At 36.9% G+C, this 10,968-nt stretch overlaps 1 long non-coding RNA gene across 1 annotated transcript; it reads right to left on the bottom strand.

Annotated features, from left to right (window-relative positions):
• Positions 1-7,246: 7,246 nt before the first annotated feature.
• Positions 7,247-9,208, bottom strand: LOC117906440. Its single transcript, XR_004649813.1, has 2 exons — positions 9,099-9,208; positions 7,247-8,736 (listed from the first exon to the last, which is right to left on the bottom strand). It is a non-coding gene; the product is annotated as an uncharacterized LOC117906440 (long non-coding RNA).
• Positions 9,209-10,968: the final 1,760 nt, after the last annotated feature.

Raw genomic sequence — 10,968 nt, 5'->3', positions numbered from 1 at the left:
ACTTCAAGTATACACCTCATGTGCTCATGGAACGAACAACGAAAACAAACCATCCATGTTCACGAGAACATGGATGGTCATGAAAGAAAATAAAATGAAAAATGAATATTTTCTATTATGGGGACGTTTTTCAAGACGTGACATGTGTCCACCTCGGGTTTGTATAAAAACTGAAAGGAGACTTTAGAAGGGGACTTTTTTTTTCACCAAAACAGCCCACACATGGGAATCAATGGTGCACCAAAAACTTTTAGCTGAAATGAATCACAAATGACAAGAGGGCACCTTAAGGTAGAATCAACGCCACATCGCTTAAGCAATCTGCTGAATTTGAGAAGGTAGCCCAATTGTCAAGCTGAGTAGTATAGAAATGCCTTGTCGGCTAGGGCTCAAGAGAAATTGATCCTATTATGCTCATTGTTGGTATTGAGGTGTAAAGGAAGAAGATGAGCAAAGTGGGGTCGAGTGGATCGCATGGTATTGCAACTAGAGAAAATTCAATAAAATGCCCAACTACTAAGATTTTAAACTCCCCACTACGATCAGAAGAGGTCCACCAGACTAGCCTTAAGGCCATTATCGCGGTTGATAATACCCAGGTTGCTGAATTTCTACCAATGCCACAAGTGACAACCCATATGGACAAAGCCTTCTCTTTGCAAGACATGTTTGCTGCTATGTCACTATTTTCCTCTGAGGAACTAGGCATTTTAGTGGAGTTCATGAATTCGTGCCTTAGACTTTTTTTAGTGGGTGTGCGAAAATGAAGTACTAATGTTGTTTTTTGTATTTTGACTATTAGTTTTGATCTGACATCAACGATTTCAGGAGGAGGAAGAATGAACTTTGAGGGTTGCTTTGTGACATGGATCATCTGAAACTGAACGCTAAGGAGGTAAAGGAACATAACTGGGAATTGGTTTAGAAGCTCAGGGTGGCCAATGCGAAGAAGCAAGAGTTGGTATGGGCCTTGGAGAATGAGAAATGTTGGTGTTGTGCCAACTAGATGCAAGTCTGTCTAGTTTCACTAGAATCAAATGGACTTCTTCCCTGCACAAATGATGTCCGGATAGGTGATCCAAGCATGCCTCTCATCGTCAAAATCTTAAGTCATCGTTACGCCTCTCTGAAGCTTAAGTCAAAATCTAGGAAGAGTGAATCCAACTTTTTTGAATGACTATGTATGCATACCTTTTTCATGCTTCTAGAGGGGTTTTTATAAAACATATGACATCATCGTCACGGCGTTGATTGTGCATTCATGCCTTTCTTGCGTTGATGATCGTCATCATGGCGGATACTATGCCTTAATATGGTAATCAACGCCATAATCTTAGCACGAATTAGGTAATCATACCAAACAAGAGTTGCTGATTGGTGTCATTTGTTGGTTGTCGTGCAAGAATCTCGGACCATATCGTTAATTGTACATTTACGTTTTTCAATGTCACAGATTGCGTGTAACGATCGATTGACATTGATTTTTTGGTGTAAATGTCATCTTGATTGTCGCTTAAGCATTAGTGGTGATTAATCATCTGTCTAATGCCTGGAATTTCCGGCTAGGTTGGCTTGTCCGTCTAGAAGTCTCAGTCGGCTTAGTTTGTCCATTTCATCTAGCATCGAGGAAGAAGGAAATTTGTCTTTCCTCTTGTGCCAGACGAATTATTCCTAGACAGATTATCTACTTGTCTTGGACTGTCAAAGGGTCTTGAGCCTAAGAAAGCCTAAAAAGGCCATGTGGAAGGAAGCTTCCCACAAGAAACAAAGTCATCAAACAAAAGTAGATGAGGCCTAAGAAGGGCTTGCTTAGGCTGCAGAGGAAGTGGACGATCTTTAGGAGAAGTTAGCAAAAACCCAACAAGATCTAGTGGGGGTCTCATCCCAAAGTATATGAAGTGGACCGTGCCTATAAGATGGGCTACGATTGTTGTGTGGTGAAGCATAGTATTCAAAACAATTAGGACACTAATAAGGAGAGGGAGACCGGAAATAGTGGGGTTAGATATGAGGGTGCATGTGTAGCTGGGGAAGCTAAGAAGAATGTGGCGGAGGTAACGCTTGATCAGTGTTGTGATTTTGATCAGTGGACCGTGCTTTTATATGTTAATACTTGTCATGTAGTCAATGCTTTGTCCTTATGCTTTTATACTTAGCATTTTGATGCCTTGATGGTCGGGGGTGGCCTAGGCGGCTGTCTGCCAGGTGGTAATGTTCTAGGCCGAATGCTTTTTGAAACTTAAGGCTTGGTCGAGTGCCTTTGGGAACTCAAGGCTTGGTCGATGGTACATGGCACTTAAGGCTTTATGCTTAGTTGAGTGCTCCATGATACTTTGGGTGAACAATAGGTGATTCCATCCAAAGTTGTCATTGAATAAATCCACGACTACTAGTGGTTCAACAATAGGTGATTCTTGTTTGTCCAAGTTTGGGTGAAAATCGCTCAGTAATTACTATTTCTCCCCGTTGGTATTGCCTAGGAAGGAGTCTTTGTTGGAACCCAAGAAAGTAAAAACCTGATAGCCTCGTCGAGACGACGTCTGATCCCTAAATATATCAACTTGCCCCCCGTACGATCATGTAGCTCACTTTCTGGTGATACATCGATGGTATTACTTTCAACCCATGGATCTATGCACGACTAAGGATACCATTATATAGGGAAGGGTCTTTCATGATGGAGAATTTCACTACCATTGTTACTAGTCTGACTGTTATCGGGGAGTACAACATTTCCCAAGGAGATAGACATCGGGCAATTAAACCCCTTTAACTCTCTCCTAGGCTTTCCAGAATGTTTGTCGGCAAATTCATCTACTTGAAAACGAAGACATGCAAGAGGCCCCTCAAAGTTTCCTTGGTCAACAAGAATGCGGCATACGTTGTAGTTTGCTATGTTTAATGTTAGGATGAGAGCCTCCTCATGCAGTCGGGCTATACGCAGTAGGTCTACTTCAGAAAATGTGATTGGGCCATCAATCGGATTGAGGCTTTGGGAGTGAATGCGCCCCTTACGTTGCAAACTTAGGCCATGAGCTCAGTAACTTTTATCATCGTTTTGGTTTTGCGTTTGTCTTTCCATTAGTTGTCAGTTGGTTCCCTGTGGATCACATAGATTACCTACCTTGGTTCTACAAAGGATCTGCGAGGTGCCTGACCGTCACTTGGCGTCGTTGGTAGGACAAGGAAATATTTATTGAGGAGACCCGCCCATACCATTGGCTTAATCTACTAATTGAGGTGTCAACATTCTTCGACAGTGTGCCCTTTGTCTTTATGGTACTCGTAAAAGCGACTTCGATCTCTCTAACTCGCTTCTCCCCTCATGAGGTTTAGCCAACGAAAACCTTCTAGGTTATGAGCCAAAGGCAATAATTGGGTGTAACTGAGAGTCGGTTTCATGAATTAGGTTGAAGTCGGGTGTCTTAGTCTCGGCCCTTGGGGTTTCTTGTCGAACGGGAATCCCGACCCTAAGAGCCTCCCAAGCATGTGAAGTTTGCGTCGGTTTGAGTTGTTTTAGCTCTTCAAGGCACAAACGCTCGTAGGCCATTCTCAAGAATTGCATATTTGTTAACCCTACGGAAGAAATTGTCCATAATTTTTTGTGATTTCTTTGATATAGATTCAAAGAAAAGGGTTCACAGGATTATGCTTCGCTGGAAAGTTTGCATGATTGTGTCGATGCTGCAAGGGTCCATTTGGATCAACACTTATCTAAACCTTCGCATGAAGTCTCCGAGAGACTTAGACTCCATCATCTTCAGGTTGTCCTGCTTTTGCCTGGCTAAGCATAGTAATGGACAATGAATATTTCTGATAGCTCGCGAAAGTTGTTGATCGAGTTTGTGGACAAAGAGTGGAACCAAGCTAAGGCGAGCTCGTGAAAACTGATTGGAACACTTTGCATAGGAGCGCATCATCACCTACGTGGTATCAAGAGGCGCTTTTCTAGGAAGCTCCCAGTGATACGTTGCATGCTTCGTCCAAGTTTGTGCAGGGTTGGCTTGGTGGTAGCGCTTAGTCCTTTCCTAGACAAGGTTGGTGGCTTTGCTTGGTTCCAATTCTTCTCAAATGAAATACAGGCTCTTTTAGGGTCGCATTGGTCCGCACTCCTTTCGCCTACGCCTAGGATTTCTCGATTTGGACGAAGTGCGCCATTTGGCACGCCCGAGGAGTGTTTTTTCACCAGTCTGGTGTGCACTTATTCATTGACCGAATGTGGCTAAGCGATCGCATTGAGTTGTGTCACCATCACTTCATTCTCCTATCTGAGCTAATTGGTGGTCCCTCTCAGTTCGTCCAATTGTAGTCGGAATTCGATTAGCTTGGTCTTTAGCATTCATGATGCCCCTTGAGGCCACTTCGATTGTTGATGGAACATATGCGACTTGTTGCCCATGTAGTCACCATGTTTGGTTTTTTGCTCTCTTCCCATAGATGGCACCAATTATTATCACACAACCGTTTTACAGGTGATATCCACAAGATACTGGGTATCCAATCAACCAATGATCTTTTTCGAAGGTTATCCAACCAAAAGGAAACACCTCCTGCTAATGGGACAAGATGAGCTTCATTTGAGGATTTGTTCCTTGTACTTATCCCATGATGCCCTTTGTTAATGGGACAAGACAAGCTCTACTTTGGGATCTATTCCTCACATGCGTCCCATCACCACCCTCAGCACCCATGCCAGTGAACCCCCACCCTGGTAGTTCTTCTCAAATACTGAGAGAAACCCTAAGGGTTGAGTGCTTCTTGAGAGGGTAGTCAATCGTGCCAACAAGTTAAATACCCTTGTCAGGGGTATTGGGCTAAGCATATTCTTGAGAGTGTTCAAAAGAATATGAATCAACCTGGTTTATAATCCCAGGTTGTTGTCTCGGATGTGTCAATTGCAGTACCCGATTCCTCCAATAACCAAGCCCTAATACTCCACAATCTAAACAAGTTCTAACCATTTTGAAAACCAAATAATTTCCAAGCCCCTAATATTATTCTTATCTGCCCTGGCAGGGACAATTCTTAATTAAAAAAAAAAAAAACGTATGGTTAGATAAGTGAATTTAGTGAAATAGGATAAAAATAATAATTAGGAATGGGAGGAGAAGGTGGATGAAGGTAGAGTTAAAATGATTTTATTTTATGGAGGATTGGAGAAAACAAAAAGTACATTAGAAATTTGGTATTCATAAATAATTAAATTTAAAAGTTAAAAAATAATAAAGAAAGGAAGAGGTGTGTGAAAATAAAAATGGGAGTACATCCGATCCCTAAATAAATAAATAAATAAAAATCTTATTTTAAACATTAAAAAAGAGAATAGTAATGTTTCTCATTAGAAAGGAATCTTTCAAAAACCGAAAACATTAAAAAATTTCAGCCTCAAAATGAAGTTACGTACAAAAGGTTGCGTTGACCATAGAATGCCTGAAAGAATACAAGCAGGATCCAGGTGGAGTCGAACCACCCGCCTCTCAAACCATGCAGAGGCTGTTTTGAGTACTCTTTACCATTTTGAGCTTGGATCCACCCGATTGAGTACTCTCAGACCACAATTTACATCACCAGCTTTCAGAGAATCAACATTTCAAAAAACAAAAACATGCATGACGATCAAAATACCAAAGGGTTCGCGATTATTAAAATTAAAATAATTAATTAATATTATAATAATTAAATTATATGTCCAAGAGTTCAGCGAGATTTTAAGTTTAGAAAATTTGTAATTAATGTTCAGCTCTAAAGAAAATGAGAAACATATTTATCTCCAGATACTTTTTTCCGAATGAACATTGATCTTTATTAATGAACTCCAATTCCATTTCCTTATCTCGATCTTCTTTCAACTTTTGTCATTTCCAATTTGAAAATTTACTAATAATTGAATGATTAAAAAATGCAAAACAATAGGTTGAGGCCATTTTTATTGTGAGACTTCAGTGGCTACACCTTCCCACCATTTTCTTACCAACTTCCCATGCAATTTACCAAAATGCAAACAAATATTTCGAAGCAGCACCAACAAAATTCAATAACACCAATCAAGAATTAGGGAAGATAATTAATTAAGTACAACCACCAAATCAAGTAGGAAAATACCTTTTTGTAGATCTGCTAAATTGGTGTGACACCAAAAACTGCCACATGAGTGAAACAAATTAGATGCATTGCATCATACCCAATGCAATTTGCTAACAATCCTAAACCTTAGATACAAGGGCAACAGGAAGGATAAACCAACAACCACATCTTCAGCTGAATTAGAAATAATAATAAGGGACTATGTAAATGAATGAGTTGGCGATGGACCTTTTTTGCTAGTAAAATTCAGGTTGTACTTCCATGGCTAGTTTCAGGCAACTGGAGATGCAGAAAGGCCAAAATTTGAGGCTATCTACTATTATGACAATTGATTTCACATTCAAAATTTTCAAAACATAAAAAATACGACTTGCAAACCTAGAAGTGTTTTATAAATTTTCAAAATTTATAGAACACTGGTAGAAATTTGAAAAATCAATTATCATGCTTTCTGGAGAAAAACTTGCGATTATCCAAAAACACGGTTGTAGAGATAACACTTCCAAAAGCACTATGAATCCCTAAGCAATTTTTAAGGACTGAAAATTACAAATCAAATGGAAAAAATACAAGTAAATTTTGCAAACCATAAAAATGTACTTTAAGAAACACAATGATGGAATAGGAAATAAAAAAATTGTGATCCGGTTTAAAATACTGCAATTCTGCTTAAAAATATAACTGGTCGCTAAAGCCTCAAACAAAGGCCAAGCAACATCTTTGCACCACCTTTGTTAAGTGAAATAGGATAATAGTTCAATCAAAATAAATTAGTTATTAAGACAATGCTCTGAAGACATGTGGGCAAGAAGATCACAACTTATCACAGCTAAAGTTACAATCAAATAGGCCTAGAACTCCTCTAAGCTCAAATTGCCTACCATTTGCTAAGCCATGAATAGACATCTATAATATTAAATGGTGCAAATTAAAAAAAGAGAACTGCTAATCAAAGAGGAAAATAACCCTGCATGGGTAAAACATAGTACAAGTTCAAAAAGTAAACAAAAACATAACACTGAATGCTGTAGCAATGGCAAAATTAACTGAAATGCCTAATATTAAGATAAAGCATAGAAATATTAAAGATCATGTAATAGACGTACACAGATGATGCAGATTCATATTAAGATAAAGCATAGAAATGTCAATCTCACAACCCTTTGTAAATTAAATTGCTGACACCATGCTTCATGGCCATTTATGTCATTTCAATCTTTAGTCTGAATTGTTAATCCAACGACTTAGAAACCACATGACAACAACTGTAAACACTTACAATAGACCATCTGCTGCTGCAGCATATAGAATGCATCTAAACCCATCATTACAAATAGCTCATGTGCCTGCATTGAAACAGTAACCAGAATAAACAGACCAAATATTCAAGTAACAATAAATTTAGAAGTAATTACCATGATTGTGAGAACCACTAGTTTTCTTCATTGAAACTCATCTTGTCTTGACGGTAAAACAAACACAACCATATACACAAATTCCAAGCAGAATTCTGAAAATTTTTTAAGCAACTCCAACTGGAATGGCTATCCTCAAGAAAATATTTAATGAACAACCTCTTTGACAAGATATAAAGATATGTTGAAAACAAACAGCCCCTGAAACAAATGTTACAACAAACTCAAATATGGAGCTATCCAAACCCAAACCAACCACCAAAACTTTGCGATTGAAGCTACAAATAGTAGTATTTCAAACAATGGTCCAAGATTTTTAACAATGGTCCAAGATTTTAAATGCATACTCGCCAGTATACCAGCAAAATTGTATATTACTGATATTTATAACGATTCTGTAAGCCCAACAATGGAATGAATCACAATGCATCGAGGGGGAAAATGTTAATTGTGTTAAATGGGCAGTGTTATGGAAACCGTAACTTTGCTGAGAACGAATTTGTGGTTGTAAGAATGCCATCAAATAAACATTTCTTCGTGATATAGCCCAAAAACTACGAAGAACATTGGCTCATATGATGTTATGAAATATTAATGAAGAACATTGGCCTATATACTTTCTTGGCATGACACCATTCACGATGAGTATGAAGAGGCCTCGGCATTTAACCACACAAGTTATTCGATCGGAGATTCGGAGGTAGGACCGAAATCCAATCAGTCCAAGTGAGAATGGCCAATTGATGGTGGCGTGCCAGGACAAGGAAAAGAGATAGAGAGAGATGGGCGACACACACCAAGTGGGGGAGCCGGCGACATACGCCGTGCCATCCCCCAGAAAAACCAAAAAACTGAATAATTTTATTAGGTTATTTGACCTGCCATGCAAGCGCACCTGACATGGCAAAGGTCATATCAGAACAACACGAGACAACTGTCATCCGATGTGCATAACTTATAATTTTCACATCTCACCCTCTTTCTTTCTTGCCCTTCCTCCTCATCCTACCGTTACCATACAAAAAAAATTCCGTGTCATGGTATATGGCTGCATCACTTTGTGATTCAAATATGCAGAAAAGAGGTGCTTGGGGATCTTTCAGCTTTGGAAAACATTCACATCGGATCCAAAAGAAGATCGTCAAACCCGAAAACAAGACATCCACGTAGAACAAATATCCAGCGGCCTGAACCCTAATTCCTCTTCGGGATCCCAAACAAAAAACGGTTGCAAATTCTGATAAAACGAAAAAAATAATAAGTAAACAATACGTAAAGATAAATCCTTCTCCCAAACACCAGGCTATCATCTTTTTCTTGAAAAGCGAATAAAGATCCAGACCAAAGGCATGAAAGTTCAACCCAGCGGCATCCATTTTAATAAAGGAAAAAAAAAAAAAAGCCGATCTACGAGCATAACTTATGACAGAGACGATCGAGAAGAAAAGTTGAAATCGGGTCCAACGATCTAGGGTAACAATTCAACCACTCGGCATTAAAGAAAAAAAACTATGTTGCGAGAAAACTTGAAAGTCGAAAGCATAAAGATCGGCAGTGAAATCACAAGAAGCCATAATAAAAGGTTGGTCGTTGACTTACGCGCCTGGACATGGAAAAGAATTCGAAGATTAAGACCTAGATGGACCAGACCTCATAGATAGGACATAAGAGACGCAGAACGAGAAATAGAAGAGATCCTGTATTTATAGAAGGGCTAGAATGATCCAACGACTGGGAATGAATGGGTTTTAGTCTTATGGAGAGATGGACGGTTGCAGATGATAGCTGTAATCGTGAGAAAATACGCCAAACATTTTGCCGTGGATAGCGTGTTCTCCGTTCTCAGCGTGGTTTCAACCCACAACCAAATATTGTTTGACAGGTCGAGTCTCTATATTCCAATCAGGAATGAGGATTTCTTCGCACCAGTTAAGAAAACCGGGCACGGGCTTATCAATTCACAATTTTCTCTCTTTTACCCTGAAAAGAAAAATAAAACACGTTTTTTAATAAACATTTTTATTTTTATTTTTATTTTCATGGCTTAATGACAGCTTATTGAGAAAATTGTACAAATTAAATTTAATTTATCAATGAAAAATAAAGAAATCAATATCCATTAGTAAATTTATTACTTAAATGATTATATTAATTTTTTAAATTTGAATATTCATATTGTCACACCCAAAACCCACTCTAATAGCATGACCATCTTTTCACATCTCAAATCCGAGAAAATGAAAACGATACAAACATTCATTTTATAACTAAAAATTACTAATTACCAAATTTATGTTCAGAATAATAAAATAAATAAATTTTATAATATTCAATTTTCAACTTTAAAAACTAACGCATCAACCTAAGTGTTATTGTCAAAATAACTTTAAACTGAAATAATTCAAACATAAATTAAATTTTAACATCTAAACAATGTCCAAAATAAAGTTTTGATCAAAATTCTAAAAAAGAAAAATTCATCGGTTTAACCATCACTCCTCGCCCAAACTAAGAGTACCTGAAAAATTATCAATAAATGTGGATGAGTTTAAAGCTCAATAAGGAACATCAATACAATTTCATAGATCAAACATTTTCAATTATAATTATAAAGTGGAGATACATCGTATAATTATTTTTATAAAAACTTTGGAGTTCAAAATGCAAATACATTCAAACGTTTCAACAAAATTTTCTCATACCCATTTCAAAACAATTTCACATCAAAACCAAATTAAATACATTCAAAATATATTTACTTCGATTATCAAATGACAAATGGTGTCCAATTAGGTGGGACTTCACATATGAGTAACTAGTTTCAAATTTGTTTTATTTAAGATGAACAAAATCAAAAGTTAACAATTATAATCTATTGACTAGAGTCGTGAAGTCAACTATTGTAACCCGTTGACTAGGGTCATATAATATCAACTATTAACCTGTTAATTAAGGTCGAAAATATCAATAATTATAACCCGTTGACAAAGATTATAGAAATTAAAATCAAACATTTTATTTTTTTAATTCAAACTTACAAAACAAAACACCATATCTCTACAATTTTCATTTTTCATAAACAAAGAAAATCCTCAAACATATTTTTCATACAAAATATATATTTTATACATGCACAGACATAAAAATAATATTTCATTTTACAAAATCTGCATTAATTCCCTACATAAAAAAAGTACTTAAAAACCTTGAAGAATTTACTCATCACCTAATATAACATCGTACACAATTATTATTATTGATTATTTATCTAAAAGTATAAATTTGACAATCTTAAAAATATTTTATTTAATATTAAGAATCCTAATTAAATTTACATACTAATATTATTACCATCCAATATTATTTTCAACTTCCTAAACAATAATAATTTAATTAATGAGTTTTCAAATTTTTATAAAATTAGGTTCATTTCAAAATCTATTTTCAATCATTTATTTCTCTTTTATAA

Source organism: Vitis riparia, chromosome 18, assembly GCF_004353265.1.
Source record: "Vitis riparia cultivar Riparia Gloire de Montpellier isolate 1030 chromosome 18, EGFV_Vit.rip_1.0, whole genome shotgun sequence".
Classification (NCBI taxonomy): domain Eukaryota; kingdom Viridiplantae; phylum Streptophyta; class Magnoliopsida; order Vitales; family Vitaceae; genus Vitis; species Vitis riparia.
Note: the sequence above shows the minus strand (reverse complement) of the source record. Positions and strands in the feature narration are given on the sequence as shown.